The sequence below is a fragment of the Hippopotamus amphibius genome, chromosome 2, assembly GCF_030028045.1.
Source record: "Hippopotamus amphibius kiboko isolate mHipAmp2 chromosome 2, mHipAmp2.hap2, whole genome shotgun sequence".
NCBI classification, from domain to species: domain Eukaryota; kingdom Metazoa; phylum Chordata; class Mammalia; order Artiodactyla; family Hippopotamidae; genus Hippopotamus; species Hippopotamus amphibius.
In genome coordinates this window covers 167,557,159-167,576,822 of record NC_080187.1, presented here as the reverse complement: position 1 = coordinate 167,576,822, position 19,664 = coordinate 167,557,159, and positions in this window count along the sequence as shown.

The following is a 19,664-nucleotide window of genomic DNA, read 5'->3' as shown; positions in this document are numbered from 1 at the left end:
CAGTAGCTAGCAACAGGAATAAATAAAACATTGGAAAGATAAATTGACTAGCTTCAGCGTTTCTGAGATATATGTGTTTTTCTGAATTCCATCTATTCCTTGTGTTTGGGCACAGCCTTAAAGAACATGTTCATTAACTGCCACAGACTTATCTTGACACATAAATACTAAACTCTGGTTATTTCCTAGGATGAAACAGTTTCTGCATCTGCACATGCAGCTGTATCCAGCAAATCACTGAACCCTAAAGCAAACTGAAAAAAAGCCATGACCTCTGCAGAACAGAACCAGAATCTTTTCCCAATAAACTCATGCTTACAAAAACAACTTCTAAAATAAGTGTTACATATGCTGGAGAAGCACCATGGTTCAATTATGGTATTTGTTCCTTTAAGAGCATGTTAGTTTCCCTATTTCTGAAGGTCCTACGTAGTTGTAGACTGCAAGATTATTTTGATTATGTAATAATTTGTAAATGCAATAAAATGCTATTTTGAAAGTATTGCGCCCCCTGCCTGTTACTGCTCCCCAAAGCACCTAAATAAATTTTATCAGTGAGCATTTATTCCAATTACTATTTACCAAATGAGAAACTTAAGCTAAAAAAGAAACTTTAATAAAGCCGAATTTAAAACTGCCACGCTTCATTCCATGTAAGCATGACATTTAAATTAATAGCATCCATCTCCATTCCTTAGGACATATAATTTTTTAAACTGCAGGAGGTGTATATTTATTTTTGCCTTTCTTATTCTAATTCAGACATATCATTACTGGGAATTGTGAAATACTGTCCTTGTAGTTGTTCTACTTCATCACCGCCATGTTGAAGTGAGAAATTAACATGGATTCAGGAAAGCCCATTATATCATTAAGGAACTATCAAGAAAACAGATAGGTGATATATTACCCTTACTCCCTGAGCAAAAAATGCCCTTCACACTTTTCTTTTCCAAACAGTTCTGATTATGAAAAGGGAAACATGTAAAATGTGTCTCACCTGTGTCAAAAAAGTATCTCAGCTTCTGGGACATTTGGTAAGCTTTATAGCAAGAGAAATATTGCATATAAATGATATCACACCCTATGTTTTAGTTAGCTATGCCTAAATCCTTTGTTGATTATAGGCCATATAACTTCAGGCAGACAAAAGAAAAATAATCCCTATCATGTTGAATGCCAGTCTGTGGTGTTTATGAGTACCTCCTGCTGTGTTAAATGACTCAAACATCTGTCAGGTGTGCTACATTATAGCCACAGGAAAATCTCAGTACAGGTTGTGTGCCAGGCAAAATGCTTTGTCTAAGACCTTGTCAATCAGGCTGACGGATAAATTCAGTATTCTAATGAGTAAGATTCTAAATATATTTCTACTTTGCCAAATCTCCGGATCACATCAGGAGGCACAAAGCTCAGGCAATTGGAAGGAATAAGATCATTTTTAAAGGACAGTACTTCTCCTGACTCATACAAATGTGTGGGTTTTAAGCTATCCTGGTGAGATGGTCTCCTACCCCTTTGTAATCCTTTTTTTATATGCTGCATTTAACAGACTAATTTCCGTTTACTCAAAACAAATTAATTCCAAACAATTTGCAAAGGCTAGCATACTTCCGAAGAGCATTAGTTACTGTTAGCTTTGCATTTTGTATAGTACAATGTCTACAATCAATGGGTTTGCAGACATATTATTTAGTGAATTATATTTTTAAGCTGTGCTAACAGTAACTAAATCCGATAAAATTGTTTTGGTGGGATGGTATATATGTGTTCCATTTAGATAACTCATAAGTAACAAATGCAACCACTTTTCTCATGACCTTTTGTATTCTAATATAAAAGCTGAGTTTTTTTTAATTGACTTTGGGGAGAACATTATAGTAAACATCTCCTATGATGTATCAACTATTTGCTTAAAAATTGCATAATATTTGTATTAGACTCATAAAGGTATGTCCTATCTTTAATAACAATGTTGTAAAGGAGTTTCATATTTTGTAAAGTTGACATTCAAAGTTTACTATTTTTAAACTCTACATAATATTTAACATGACTTCTAGTAAATTCTATTCCAAACAAGGCAAAACACATCTTTAACAGGAATATAGTGAGGTGAACAAAGATAATAAAAACAATGAGCCAACAGAAATTAAAAATCAATCTCCTCTCTATTCAAAATGTTACACGACTTAATATAAGATTTGGAAAGACTCATTGAGAATATCATTCTATCCAAGAAGACAGCTATCATTTTGGTTAAATGCCCTCAAAAATTAGATAATCCATATATTTAGCCTTTAATAGTAAGCTAGCAGTTTTGAAGCCAACGATTTAGCAGTATGTTAAAAATAAAAATTGTAATAGTACTTATGGGTAGTAAATATCTAGATTATTCATTAATCACAAAAGGGATTTCTCTAGGTCATTATTTACCCATTCATTCACGTATTCATGTGCTCACAAACACTGTAGAAAGAATACTGAATAAAGGATACATAATTCCTCCTCTTATCACTTTAAAAATTCTAAGCCTCTAGCCAGATTTTACAACGCTGCTAAGTCAATTCATGGATCAAAATTAAAGTGTCCCTATCAATACATGTCAATAAACAATATTTATATCATGACAAAACAAATTTTAGTTTTCAAACCTTATTGCTGATTAAAGTTATATATTCATTGTAGAACATTTAGAAAAAAACAAGATAAAAGAATTAAAATAAAATTGACCATAATCCTACCACCCATATTTTTTTAAGCTCTTTATTGGAATATAATTGCTTTACACTGTTGTGCCAGTCTTGCTGTACAACGAAGTGAATCAGCTGTATTTATACATATATCCCCATATCCCCTCCCTCCCATGACTCCCTCCTACCCTCCCTATCCCAACCCTCTAAGTCATCACCCATCATTGAGTTGCTCTCCCTGTGTTATGCAGCAGCTTCCCACACCCACATTTATTGAAAAGATACCCCCTCCACTACACTGTAGAATCCTGTCAGTTGACATACATACATAGTCCATATCTGATCTTTGTATTCTGCACCAGTCATAGAAATACAAACAAAATATCAGTTGTGGAAATCTGAATAAAAGAATCGATTAGGCAATTCAGAAAAGAGGCTAACCAAAGAACTAACATGTGAAAAGCTGGCCAACGTCATGAGTAATGAGGAAAGTTAAAACAACTTAATATTCTCCAGAATGGCTAAATGAAAAGGAGAGAAAATTCCAAGTGCTGGAAAGGATTTGGAGAAACTGAAACTTGCTTACATTACTGGTATGAGTGTATATCAGTATAAGGACTCTGAAAATTGTTACGCAGGGTCTCCTAAAGCCTCCAACTATATATACAGCAGGTGATTCAGCAATGTATCTAATAGATATAAATATACTCAACAGAAATAAAATATATATGTTCACCAAAACTCATGTACAAGAATATATATAGCAGCTCTACTCATAATAGACCCAAACTGGAAACATCCCAAGATCTACCCAATAGAATAAATAAACAGCAGTATAAGGATATTGATAAATTGTATTCTCTTCAGCACTAATAATGAACAAACTATACCCAAAACAACGTGAACGTATTTCAAACATACTGTTGAGTGAAACAAAACAGATACAGAAGTTTGAAACGTGCAAAAGTGCTGCACAAAAGGCATGATGTTCTGCCCAGATTCTTCTTATGGAACAAAAACATCTTCCTTATGAAACAAAAACCTTAAACTGCTGGGTAAAGGGCAGCAAATCCTATTGTCCTATAGGACATTAGTAAAGATGTTCTCTTTACAGTACTGGTGTATCTGAAGGAAGGAAAAGGGACAAGCCCTCTAAACCTGAGGGAGAAGAAAAATAAATTCTGGGCTGGAAACTATAACTGGGAGAAGGAGGGGAGGATTAGTGAGAAAGCCCTCCTACCCCCAACCAGAATTCAGGGACACACTGCCCAGGATTGATGCTGAACCAGAACAGTGGACAATGTCTTTCTCTTCCTGCCCCCACCACCAAACTAGCAAGCGTCAAGGAACAGCAGTCTTCTGCCTGGAAAGGGGCAAGAGAGTAAAGAAAGTCCCTGTCTGATGTACAAGTTCAAAGGGAAGACCTAAAGCTGAGAAAAAAGCAAGTATTGAGAAATATCCTGTAGCAAACCAGCCCCCATCTTAAACACAAGGAACTGATCGAGGAATTTGCAGTCTGTGGTGTACAGAAGCTAACCATAGAAGCAAAATAAACCAAACCCACTACAAATCCTGACTAATTGACTCTACCCTTTGCACCAGGCACCTAGCCAAAAAACAAACAAACAACAACAAAAGAAAAAAAAACAGTGCACTCATTTTTAGGCAAAAAATCTTTTCCCTTCCATCTCTATTTTCCTATACAAGATGTCAGCTGTCAACAAAATATTAAAGGCATAAGAGGAAGCAAACAAAATTGCTTTCAAGAAACGAAACAGTCAACAAAACAAGACTTCCTAAGTATGAGAACTATAACATAGAAAAATTTAAATAACTATGATAAGTACGGAAAAGGCTTCAAAGCAAAAGGTAGAGAATATTCATGGTCCAGTAAGAAATTTCAGCAGAAAAAGGAAACTAAAAGAAAGATTTAAATGGACATGCTTGAAATGGAAAACATGGAAACAAATGAAGAACGCCTCTATCAGCTGACTTGATATAGCAAAGAGAACAATCAGTGAACTTGAAAACAGATCAATAGAAATAACCCAGACTGAACCACAAACAGGAAACAGCAGGAAAGGAAAAAAACAGAGTAGTGCCTACAGATCTATGAGACAATATCAATAGCCTAGCACCTACGTCATTAAAATCTTAAAAGCAGATAGAAAGCAAACTAGGAAAAGTAAATATCTGAAGAGATAATGCTGACAATTTTCCAAAACACAGATCCAAGAATCTCAATGAACTTTAGGTAGGATAAATATAAAACACATGCACACACAGACTTTTCATATTCAAACTACTCAAAAGGGAAGAAAAAGAAAATACCTTGAAAAAAGCCAAAGATTAAAGGCACATACACAAATATCACATGATATCACTTATATGTGGAATCTAAAAAAAAAAAAATTATACAAATGAGCTTATTTACAAAACAGAAACAGACTCACAGACTTAGAGAATCAATTTATGGTTACCAGGGGAAAGAGTGGGAGGAAGAGACAGACTGGGAGTTTGGGACTGACGTGTACACACTGCTCTATTTAAAATAGATAACCAACAAGGACCTACTGCACAGCACAAGGAACTCTGCTCAATAATCTGTAATAACCTAAACGGGAAAAGATTTTGAAAAAGAATAGATACATGTATATGTACAACTGAATCACTCTGTGTACACCTGAAACTGACACACATTGTTAATCAACTATATTCCAATATAAAATAAAAATGTTTTAAAAAATAATAAAATAAAGGCACATAACATTAGAGGAACAAAGATGAGAATTACAGTAAACTTCTCATCATAAACAATACAAGCCAGAAAACAATACAGTGATATCTTTAGCATGATGAAAAAAAAAAACTGTTAACTAAGAATTCTATACTTTGAAAATATTTTTGAAAAATAAAAGGGAAATAAGGACATTATCAGAGAAAGAAAGATTTAGAGAATTCATTGCCAGCTGATTTGTACTGTTAACAAAACTTAAAGGAAATATTCCATGCAGAAGAAATATGATACCAGAAAGAAAACTGTATCTACATCAAAAAATAAAGAACACTGGAAATATCATAAATGAAGGTAAATCTAAAATTTTTTTTCTTATTTTCAATTGTTCTAAAAGATAAATTACTAACCAAAACAAAAATAGGGGCATTGTATTGTACATCTGTAGCATATGTACAACTACAAGTTTTCTACAGCAATAGCACAGAGAAGGAAAGGAAGAAATTTAGAGTATTATTCTCTTTTGTGGTCCGTATACTACATGTGAAGTGGTTTAATATTACTTGAAGATAGATTCACATTCGTGAAAGATATATATTGTAAATTCTAAAGCAATCTCTGGGAAAAATGCAAAAGACATATGAATACTGAGCAAATAACAGAGTAAAAATGGAATCATAAAAAATATTTGATTCAAAAGAAGTCAGAAAACGGGAAAAAAACAAATATCCAATGAAACTAATAGAAAATGTTAAAAGGGTGGTGGATTTTAATCCAATCACATCAAAGTACATTAAAGTAAAAGTATGGATAAAGATATATCATGCAAACATTAATCAAAATAAGAGTGGTTATATTTATATATCATAAAGTCAAATACCCAAAAAGAAGTAATAATCCTAAATATTTGTGGACCTAACAACAGAGCTTCACAATATAAGGCACAACTGATAAAACTGAAAGAAGAAATAGAAAAATCCACAGTTACAGTTGGAGACTTCAATATTTCCCTCTCAGTAATTAATAGAACAAGTAGGTAGAAATTCAGTAACTACACAGAAGATATGAATAATGTTTTTAATCAACTTATTTTCCACTTATAAAACACTCCACTAAATAACAGCAGAATATATACTCTTTTCAAATACATATGAAATACTTTCAGAGACAAACTATATTCTAGGCCAAAAACCAAACCTTAACAAAATTTAAAAATTGATTTACATAAAGTGAGACCTCTAATAATAATGGATTAAGATTATAAATCAATAGTAAAAAATTATCTGGAAAATCCCCCAAATTTTTGGAAATTAATATACTTCTAATGGGTCATGAGAACCAAAGGGGACATAACAGAGAAGTTAAAAATATTTTCGAGTGAAAATGAAAGCGTAACATTGAACTTCGGGAGATTCAGGAAGCTAAAGCAGTGCTTGGAGGGAAATCTGTACATTAAATGCTTGTATTATATGATAGAAAATATCTTAAGTCAATATTCTAAAATTTCTACATTAAGAAACCCAAAAATAAAAGAAAAAAATCCCAAGCAAGTAGAAGGAAGAAAATAAAAATAAAAGCAGAAATCAATGAAATTGAGAACAACAACAACAAAAATAAAGAAAGTAAATAAAACCAAGCGTGTGTTCCTTGGGGGAAAAGTCAATAAAATTGATAAGCTTCTAGTCAGGCAAACCAAGAAAAAGGAGAAAATCAGCAAATTACAAACATCAGAAATCAAAGAGACACTATCATGACAGGTTAATAAGAAAATACTATAAACATCTCTACACCCATAAATTCAACTACTTAGATGAAATAGTAAAACTCTTTGAAAGACTCAAACTCCCATTGCTCACTGAAGAAGCAATAAACTACTTCTACATTTATTAAAGAAATTGAATTTATACCTAAAAACTCTCCAATAAAGCAATCTGCAAGCCCAGATGGTTTCACTGGTGAATTTTCATCAACAGATCAAAACAAAACCTTGTTTTATATGTGTTCCTGTTTTAAAACACTTTATTTAGTATATTGTTGATCCATTCACACAGACTTCACAGCCAACAGCACTATAACTCATGCCTGAACAAAGCTTATCTCACACACGTATTTTTTTTCTGTACCTCATAACACTTAGGAACACTAGACAGCACTTTAGCAGTATGCTTGGGGGCCATTTTAAGCAGTAAAATTATCAATGAAGAGCACAAAAAAAGTGAAGAACGTGGCAATAAATAGATCATGAAAATGATGCTTGTTTACAGTATGAGAGCTGAAACAAGAAGGTAAAGCATCACCTTGTTTGACCATGGCTGGGACCATGCACACTGGGTGACAAATTTCTGCTGCTCTGTGCATGTCTGCAAATGCTGTAAAAGCACCACAAATGTTGATTTTGGGGTTAGAGATAAATTTTAACAAGCAGGCAAATTCACACAGAATCTACAAATAATGAGGATTGACTGCATCCCACCATATCAACAGAATAAGAAGAAAAACCCTATAATTATCTCAGAAGACACAGAAAAGGCCTTTGACAACTTCAACACCCCTTCACGATAACTCTCAGCAAACTGGTAATAGAAGGGAACATCAAGCTGATAAAGGGCACCCACCAAAAAAAACCAAACAAACAAAACTACAGCTAAAATTATACTTAATGGTAAAAGACTAAATGCTTCCTTTCTATATGATTGAGAACAAGGCAGGGATTTCTGCTCTCACCACTCCTAGCCAACACCTCACTGGTTGTCCTACTCAATGCAATAAAGTAAGACAAAAAGAAAAAGACACAGATTAAAAGAAAGAAAGAAAACTCTCCCTATTCTCAGGGCGAGACTGTCTCCCTGGAAAATTCCAAAGGAATCTTAAAAAAAAAAAAAAGGAACCGGCACTAAAAAGCAAGTTTACCAAGACTGCGAAACACAGAGACAATATGAAAATATCAATATTGTTCTATATAACAGCAATGAACATTTGGAAAAGGAAATAAAAATTATAACTTACAATAGCACCAAATACCTTATACCACAGGTATAAATCTTACAAAATATATGCAAGATCTTTATATATAAAATTACAAAATACATTTAAAAAAATTAAATAAGACCTAAATTATTGGAACAATATATACCATATTCCTGGATTGAAAAACTCAATATTGTTAAGATGTCCATGCTTCCCAAACTCATGTACAATGTAATTCCAATCAAAACTGCAACAGTTTTTATGTATTTATTTCTTTTAGAACTTGACAAGTTGTTTCTAAAATATGTATGTTCAGGCAAAGGAACTAGAATAGCCAAAACAATTCCGAAAAAGAAAAATTTGGATGACTTACACAACCTGATTTCCATACTTACCACAAAGTAGATGTGTGGTATGTGGTTTTCAAAAAAAAAAAAATATAGACTACATGACTATACATCAAGCACAATAAAAAGTCCAGTAATAGGTCTGTACATATATAGTTAATTTACATAAAGATGCAAAGTCAATTCAGTGTAGAAATGGTTTTCTTTTCAACATGTTTCCAGCATATACAAAAGACTGAATTTCTCTTCATACCTCACATTAAACACCAAAAAAAAAAATTACCCAAACTGGGTCACAGACCAAATAAAAAACCTAAAACTATACATTATACTGCTTCATTGAACCAGTCAGATAATTTATATCCTTACTAATTTTTTGTTGTGAAATTGTTCTCTTGATACCTGAGAGAGATGTGTGAAAATCACCAATAATGTCTATTTGTCTATTTGCACGTTCAGACTGTCAGTTTTTGCTTTATGTGTTTTAAAGCTCTGTTATTAGGTACATTTACATTTATAAACTATTATAGTTCCTTAATGTATTTACCCAATTATCCCTAGGAAATGTCCCTCTTTGTCTCTTGTAACACTTCTTGTCATGAAGTATTCCGTTTACATTAACATAGCCACTCCAGCTTTCCTAGTCTTATTGTTTGCATAGTATACACTTTTTCCTACCTCTTATATTCACCGTTTGTGTCTTTGTGTCTAACTGTATCTCTTGTAGGCAGCATTCAGCTGCTCCTGGTTCTTGTCTTTTACCACCTCTGAAAAACTGTCTCTTGATTGGAATGTTCTGCCCATTTTACCTGATGGTATTATTGAGATGGCTGTATTTAGTTCTGCCATTTTGCCGTTTATTTTCTAGTAGTTATCTATATTTTTTGTCATTTTTTTCCTGCATGACTTTTTGTTACTCAAACTTATTTTTAGTATTCTATTTTAATTCCTGTCTTGGTTTCTTAGCTTTATCTCTTTATTTCATTTTAGTCTTTGCCAGAAATTACAATATCCATCTTTAATGTATCACAATCTTCTTAGAGTTTATGTTTAATTATTTAAGATAAAATACTAGAAACTTGTAGCAGTATACCTATAGTTAGCTCTATCCCCTGTGTTATTGTTACCATACATATCACATCAGTTCAGTGTCTTAACTTTGGCTCTGAGCCACCATATGTCTTTTAAAGAATTTAAGATAGAAAAAGAAAAATGTTATTGTTTTTATATTTATAATCTATGTATCACTTCCTGCATACTTTATTTCTTCTCATAGATCTAAGTTACCATCTGTGTCCTTTCCCTTCAGCCTAAAGAACTTCCTTTGGAAATTTTAGAGCAGGTATAATAGGTTCACTGGATATGTGATTCTTAGTGGACAATTTCAATAATTTGAACATGTCATTCCAATGTTTTCTAGACTCTTGTTTCTGATGAGAAATCTACTGTCAATTGTACTGTTATTCCCTTGCATGTAATTTGTTACTCTTTTCTGTCTGCTTTCAAGATTTTTCTTGATCATTGACTTCTCTCTCCCTCCTCCCCTTCTGGAACATAAATTGCACATATACTGGACTGCTGGATATTGTCCCACAGCTAAGTCTCTGCTCAGTTTTTTAAAAAATAAACTTCCCTCTGTTATTTATGTTAATTTTTACTGATCTAATTTCAAGTTTACTATTTTCCCCCTACTCCCAAATATTGTTGAGTCTATATGTCAATTTTTCCTTTTATTGTAATTTTCAGCTCTAGAATATCTTCTTTTAATTATTTCAGTTTCTCTGTTGACTTTTCCCCAATTCTTCACTCAGATGATCAATTTTTCCTCATTATTTACTCATATGTGCCTTTTAATTTTTGAGTCACATTTATAGTAGCAGTTTTGAATTTGTTATCTGCTAAATACAGCTTATGGACCCAGTCAAAGTCGATTTCTATTGATTGCTTTTTCCACCCATGCATAGGTCATCCTTTCCTGCTTCTTGGCAGGTCTAATGATTTTTAGTTGAAAACTGAGACAGTGTAGATGTTGTAAGCTGTCCGGTTCTTCTGAGGACTGCTTTTTATTATTGTTTTTGCCATTGTTTTCTTTTTCTTACTGTGTTTTGTCGCTGCTGTTATCAACAGGCAATTACCTACTCCAGACTCAAAGTGCAAACTATGTCTACCCTGAATTTTACAAATCTCTGCTTAATTTTTACAACTTCCCAGTGCTACATTTCTTAGCCTGGAACCCTGAGCGTGTCCCCTGCATCTGCACAGCTCAGCAGGCAGCCAAGTATCTGAGCAGAGTATATACACAGATTTGGGGGCTTGCCCCCTCTAGGACCACATTGCTTTAGGGAATTCTCCCCTTAAGTTTTAACTGCTTTTCCAGCTTCAATTTCTGTCCTCTGATGCCTCAAGTCCTTAAGGCTTCAGCTGTCTACCACCACACTGTGCAGAGTTCTGGAAATATATTCAGTTAAAATAGCAGCAAACTCACAAATCTCATCCAGTGGAGTGCTATCTTTCAAGGCTAATTTCCTCCCTGATCTCTACCTGTTTGGGCATAGTTCCATTAGGTTCTTCCCTGAAGACATATAAGTTAGCTGTCAGTCAGAGATTTAAGCAATTTCTTCTCAATTTTGGGTCTTTTGCATTTTGTAGGTCTCTCATAGATTTCCCTTTTAAATTTCCAGAAATCCTTCCAGCCCTAAGCTCCTTTTGTTTTGCTGTGTTTGTTTTGTTTTTGTCATCTCCACTTATAAGCCAGTAGTTTTCTGCTGCCATAAACAGCAGTTGAGGAGAACATACAGGGAAAATAGCTACCAACTCTCAATTTTTACCCTGTACAGTTAGTTTTCCAAAAGTAAAACCTCCTCCAGGTTCTATCTAATTTAGATGCTTTCCAGTGCCTTTACATTTTTTCATATTTTATTCACATTTTACAATTGCTACCTCCAAAGAGTTTTCATTAATATTTAATTCTATTGCTAATACTCTTAATTCAATTTAAACAGTAAGCTTTTAAAAATAGTTGTCATTGTTTTAGTTACCGTTATAGAAACAAAACATGTTTATTGTAGTAAATTCAGAAGATGTAGGTGTGCAAAGAGATAAAAAAGAAAATTACTTGTAACTATCTTCCAGGTAACTACTGATAATATTTTGCAATGCAATTATCATTTCTGTAATGGGATTATTGCATAGGATAACTATTTCTCAACCATTTACATTCCTGAAAGGTGTGCAAAAGTTATTTATAAGAATGACTTTCATGTTATAGCAAACATAGAGATATTTAAAAAACAATAAGAAAATATTATAAGAAATTTTATGCCAAAAATAGTGACAGCCTAAACAAAATGGCTGAATACTTTGAAAGAAATATTAATATATTACCAAACTCTCCAAAATCCAGGGAGAAGAGAGATAATCAGTTTTAGACATTTAGGCAATTGGATATGTGTCTGGAAGTTTATGGGACAAATCAGGGCTGCATTTATAGATTTCTGAGTTATCAGTAGCTAGATAATACTGGATAAAGAGACCAAATCTTGTCGGCCTTTGTTGGACATGTGAAATAATTTTGTCTTTATTCTGAGAGCAGTGGAAGCCACTGACAGATTTTATACAAGAAGATAACACTATAAGATTTGTCATTTGAAAAGTTCAGTAACTGCACTGCAAAAAACTGACTGGAGGAGAGAGAAAAGATATGTAAGAAAATGAATTTAATGGCTATTTCAGTAGTTCAGATGAAAATGATGGTAATGTGGACTACAGTGATTTTGGTGAAAGTAGTAGGAAGATTTATAAGATATTGAGGAAGTAAAATCAAAAGGCTTTGTTGATGGGTTTGATGTTCAAGATTAAAAAAAAAAAAAAAAAAACTGTTTCTTCTGGCCTGAGTAACATAGAATACCATTCACTGAACTAAGGAACTTGCACACCACACATTAATTTCTCATTCATATCTCCTTGGAAAGTACGTGATCCTCAAGAGAAATATTCCTTTTTGTTTTAAAACTCTTGATTTCAAAATCAACATGAATATTCTATTTAGATACATGAGACAAAGGCACTCCAGTTGTCTAGTAACAACATAATACCATTCAAATCATGATTATAAAAAATCATACTAGTATTGTCACAACTGTCTCACCTCAAATTTTCCCACCCTAATTGGTCAGCATAATTTCAGCTCCAGGTAAACAACTCAGCAAATCTCTGAGTCTTATTCTTTCCACAAATTTCAAACTCTTCCAGCTTCTCCTATCACTAAGTGAACACTTTCCTCTAGATCACCTTTATTGCTCTTCCCACAGCCCACCCACCTTAACAGCATTCATGTGTTATTAAATGAAATATTATGCAAAATAATGATGTTACAAGAAGAGAAAATTTTAAAAATGTCTTTCTAGCATATAAATAATCATAACAAACTCAGGGCATAAATAATACTTAGCATAAAGACCCTGGGTAAATTTCTTTTAAAATATTGCTAACATTTTGTGACTGTTGCTTTGCATTATATTGACTTTTGTGAAAGTATCTAATTTTTTTCATTGTTTAAAAAAAAGTCATTCATTACGATAGGAATCATATAAGCAAAAACCTGCCAAGTGCCAAATGCTGTTAGTTAAAATAGAAATTTTAAAATGAGAAGGCTACAAAAATACCTATTCCTCAAGATTAAAGATAACCATTTAGCAAAAATTAATCTATAATACTCAAGCAACAATGAAGTTACCCAAATATGAACTTTGGACTACATACCAGTTATCACTCATATTTTATTCTGTGATATATCTCACACCTATGCATTTTTAGTGCAAATGTAAAAGACACATTATCCATTACTTAAAAAATTGTTTAAGCCATTACATGCAAAATACTAAGTGAGGAGCCTTAGAAGATACAAAGTTGAATGAAGTCCACCCTAGCTTCTAAGAACTTTAGAAGAAATAAAGTATGCACCAAAATAACTCTGTACAGTGATTTCAGACTGCACTTAGCTGATATTCCATATTTTATTCATTCATTCAACAGTTACTTTTTCAGCTCATTCTATATTACAGTACCTGCCACAGCATATCTGTTGAATCAGTTGAGCTTGACTTCCATGATCTCTTCACTTGAGAGATTTAGAGGTCTCTGGGAAACAATTTATACTATAAGAAGAGGGAGAATATTCAAAAAGCTCTGCCAATGTACACACAGAGAATAAAGGGACTAAAGTCCAATTCTTAAGTAGAGAATGTAAAAGAAGAAAAAAAGGAGACAGAGAAAGGAAGGGAGGGAGGGAGGCAGGAACGGAGGGAGGAAGGGCAGGTTTAGAGAGACAGAGATATTTAAAATAAATCATAAAATGTCCAGATCAAGATGGCAGAGTAGGAAGGTCCTGAGGTTACCTCCCACATACTTGCCAAAACTACAACTACATATAGAACAACTACCTTTGAGAACAAACTGAAGACTCGCAGAATAGATCTTCTACAACTAAAAATATAAATAAAAGACCACATTGAAATGGGTAAGAGGGGCAGAGACGCAGGCTGCTCAGAACCCATACCCTCAGTGCACTGACTTACAATCAGAAAGGATATCACAACTGCAGAAGTCCTCTCTGAGGAACGAGGGGTCCAAGCCCCACATGAGGCTCCAAGCTCAGGGGATCTTCACTGGGAAGACAAGCCAATGTCTGGGTTTGGAAACCAATGGGGCTTGTGTCTGGGACAGCTGGAGGGCTGTGCAAAACCAAGACTGCACTCTTGAAGGGATCATGCATAAACTCACTGACTTTAAGTCCCAGTGCACAGGCAGCACGTTGGTTCACACAAGGAGATTCATTAACTAATCTTAGGGCACATGCTAGAGAGGCAGAGATCTGGTGGAACTTTCTCCAGGGACCAAAGGGCTGAAGAGTTCCTCTTTGCTTTTACTCTTCTTCCATCTAGCTAACACCATGTGCCTTGCCCTGGCATTCCCCTGAGGACCAGCCCCACCCAACCTATCCAATGGTAGACATCAATAGATAGATCATCTAGACAGAAAATCAAAAAGGATGCATTAGCCTTCAATGACATATTACAACAAATTAACAATAAACATACACAGAGCATTCCATCCCCAAACAGCAGAATACACATTCTTTTCAAGTGAACATGTAACACTCCCCCAGGGTAGATCATATGCTAGGCACAAAGCAAGTCTCCACAAATTTAAGTAAAGTGAAATCATATCCAGCATTTTTTCTGACACCAAAGAAATCCAAAGGATCATAAGAGATTACAATAAACAATTATATGCCCAAAAAATGGGACAACCTAGAAAAATGGATAAATTTCTAGAAACATAAAATCTTCCAAGAATGAATTAGGAAGAAATAGAAAATCTTGACAGATTAATCTCTAGTAGTGAAAGTGATTCAGTAATTTAAACTCTCTGAACAAAAGTTCACGACAAGATGACTACACATGTGAATTCTACCATATATGTAAGGAAGTGTTAATAACTATCTTTCTAAAAAATATTGAACAGGAAGGAATGCTTCCAAAATCATTGTACAGGGACAATATTACCCTGATACCAAAATCAGATAAAGATACCACAAAAAAAGAAAAAGAAAAAAAGAAAAATATAGGCCGGCATCTTTATGGACATAGATGAAAAACCTTAACAAGATATTAGCAAACTTAATTCAACAATACATTAAAAGGATCATACACCATGATCAACTTGGATTTATTCCAGCAATGAAAGGATGGGTCAACATCTTCAGATCAACATAATCTGCACCACGTTAACAAAACAAAGGATATATAGCCCATAATCCTATCAACAGATACAGAAAAAGCATTTGATGAAATTCAACATCCATTTATGATAAAAACTCTCAACAAAGCAGGTAAAGAGGGAACATACATCAACACAATAAAAGGCATATATGACAAACCCACAGCTTACATCACTCAATGATGAAAAGCTGAAAGCTTTGCCTCTAACATCAGGAACAAGACAAGGATGTCCACTTTCACCACCTGTATTCAACATAGCATTGGAAGGCCTAGCCACAGCAATCAGATAAGAAAAGAGATAAAAGTCATTAAAATTGGAAAGGAAGAAATGAAACTGTCACAATATGCAAATAACTATTTTATATATAAAAAACCATAAAAACATTACAAAACACTATTTGAACTAATTAACAAATTCAGTAAAGTTCCAGGCTACAAAATTAATACACAAAATTTTGTTGCATTTCTTTCTCTACACTAATAAACTATCAGAAAGAGAAACTGACAATCCCATTTATAATTGCATCAAAAGGAATAAAATAAATAGTAATAAATTTCACCAAGGAGGCAAAGACCCATATACTGAAAAATATGACATTGATGAAAGAAACTGAAGAAGACACAAATAAATGGAAAGATATTCCATGCTTATGGATTGGAAGAATTAATATTGTTAAAATGTCCATACTACCCAAAGCAATCCACATATTCAATGCAATCCCTATCAAAATTCCAGTGGCATTTTTCACAGAAATAGAACAAACAATTCTAAAATTTGTATGGAGTCACAAAAGACTATGAATAGACAAAGCCTTCTTGAGAAAGAACAAAGCTGGAGGCAACACACTTCATAATTTCAAACTATATTACAAAGCTATAGAAGTAGTGTGTTTTGGCATAAAAACAGACATATAAATCAATGGAACCTAATAGAGAGTCCAGAAATAAACCCAGGCTTATATGGTCAATTAACTTATGATAAAGGAGCCAAGAATATACAATGGGAAAAAGACAATTTCTTCAATAAATAGTGTGGGAAAAACCAGAGAGCCACATGCAAAAGACTAAAACAGGACACTATTTTACATCACATACAAAAATTAACTTAAAATGATTAAACACTTGAATGTAAGACCAAAACTCATGAAACCTCTAAAGAAAACATGGGCAGTTATCTCCTTGATGTTGGTATGGGCAACAATTTTTTTTTGAGTCTGACACCAAAGCTAAGGCAACAAAAGAAAAAATAAACAAGTGGGACTACATAAAACTAAGAAGATTCTGCATAGCAAAGGAATCTATCAACAAAATGAACAGACAACCTACCAAAGTGGAGAAAATATTTCCAAATCATACTTCTTACAAGGGGTCAACACCCAAAATATATAAAGAAACTCATGTAACTCAACATAAAAAAGTAAAAATAAAAAAGAGGCAGAGTACCTAAATAGATATTTTTCCAAGGAAGACATATAGATGGCCAACAGATACATGAAAAGATGCTCAACATCACTAATCATCAGGGACATGCAAATCAAAATGAGTTATTACCTCACACCCATCAGAATGGCTGTTATCAAAAAGACAAATGTTGGCAAGGATGTGGAGAAAACGGAATCCTTGTGTACTGCTGGTGGGAATTTAAATTGGCCCCCCCACTATGGAAAACAATATGAAGCTTCCTTAAAAACTTAAAAATAGAACTACCATACAATCCAGGATTCCACTTCTGGATATTTATCTGATGAAAACAAAAACATTATTTTGAAAAGATATATGTACCCCTATGTTGATTGCAGCATTAATTACAATAGCCAAGATATGGAAACAACCTAAGTGACCATCAATAGATGAATAAAGAAGATATGGTATATAAATACCATGAAATATTACTCAGTCATAAAAAAGAATTAAATCCTGCCATTTGAGACAACATGGATGGATCTAGAGATACCATGCTAAATGAAATAAGTCAGACAGAAAAAGACACATACCACATGATTATATTTTTGTATGGAATCTTAATAACAAAACAAATGAACAAATAAAACAAAACAGAAACAGACTCTTAGATACAGAGAAACTGGTGATCCCCAGTTTGGGGGCAGGGTGAAACAGGTGAAGGGGATTAAGAGGCACAAACTTTCAGTTATAAATGTCAGAGGGATGTAAAATAGCATAGAGAATATAGGCAATAATATTGCTTCTCTGTAAGGTGACAGATGGTTACTAGACTTATCATGGTGATCAATTTGTAAAGTATATAAATATAAAATCACTATGTTATACACCTAAAACTAATATTGTGTCAACTATACTTTAATTAAAAATAATTTTAGAATAAAAACACAGGTTGTGTCTCTGTAGATATCAAAATTAATTATTTAATTAAATCATGAAAAATAAAGTAGACATAGGTCATTAGAGATTAAAAGAAACGACAGTCCAGGCAGAAGCCAAAACAGTAATCCAAAACCCTGGAGCTAAAGAATACATTGTGTATACAGAGAAGAACCAGCAATGCAGTGAATTCATGAAAGGATACTTGAGAGAAGAAAGAAGTAACAGTGTAAATGCAGGTTATGGTTAAGGTCAATGAAAGGTGAATATAGGGCCCTGAATGGCAAGTCATAGGGTGTGGACTTTATTCTCTCAGTGTGGAGAAGCTGCACTCCATTTCTGTGCATGAAAATGAAAATCACATCTGAGCCTTAGAAAAACTAATCTTAACACAGCAGTCCAGATGGATGAGGATAGAACTAGAGGCAAAAAAAGTACAATAGAAAATTAGATCATATCCTCCTTGAATTTTCTAAAAACAAAACCTGATAGCAAGGGATTGTTTCTTCCAGTTGATTCCATCTGATTTGAAAGAACATAAGTTTGTATAACCCACTCCAAATGAGCAGAAAAAGATTAAAGACAAAATGCTATATAGCCTAGGACTGTGATTTTCTTGGATTATAAATCAAAAATTGATTCCTTCTTATTCTTAAAGGGCTTTAGGCACCAACTCTAGAATAGTAAAACCAAAGGGTAAAAATAGCTTTTAGTGCAGAAGACAGAAACACAAAGAGAAAGAAAAAGCCAATTGCAGTAGACAGCTGTAATATGAGAAAGGTGTGTTTCTTAGGAAAAGCAAAAAAAGCAAGTAGGAGATGAGAAAGCACAGTATGGTGTAATATCTAGAAGTATATTCTGCAGGAAATAGCCCACAATAAACTTCACAGCACATAGGATGTACATAATATGAAAAGAGAGTTCAGGGAAAAAGTAAAACTCAGTTATAAGAATTTATACAATGGGAAGTACATCCCTAGAAATTGATTATCTAAATCCCAAACAAATAGGAAGATTACTCATGCTATTCGTTTTTGTTTGGAATTTCAATTATATTTTTTTTATTTTCTAAGAATCATTAATTGCTATTAAAAGGAGAAATGCTTGAATCTGGCTTTGTTCCACCAAATATCTTTTCACCTGAATTGGTCCTCAGGTAAGACTGGACATACATGATTGAGTCTCTAGCCTTTAGAGAGAAGAAGATGAGAAAAGGGTAACTACCTGACTGGCATTCTGAGAAAGTATGGCAACATGAAATGCACATGTTATATGTTGGTCTCTTCATATACATTTCTAACTTTCATATATGAAAAGGATAGACATTATTCTGTTCCTTCCTCACTCAACATATGCCTGGACAAACTTAAGAGAAGAGAAATTATATCAAACCTTTTTTTTCCAACTACAATTGTATGAAAGTAGAAATTAGCTATATAAAGAGAAACAGGAGGGAGTTCCCTGGTGGCGCAGTGCAGGGGACATGGGTTTGATCCCTGGTCTGGGAAGATCCCATGTGCCACGGAGTGGCTAGGCCCATGGGCCACAACTACTGAGCCTGCGCTCTAGAGCCTGTGCTCCACAACTACTGAGCCTGTGCACCACAACTACTGAAGCTTGTGCACCTGGACCCCATGCTCCACAGCGGGAGAGGCAACTGCAATGAGAAGCCTGCACACCACAACAAAAAGTAGCCCCACTTGCCGCAACTGGAGAAAGCCTGAGCACAGCAACGAAGACCCAACACAGCCAAAAATAAATAAATGAATAAATAAAATTTTTAAAAATTTTAAAAAGAAAAAGA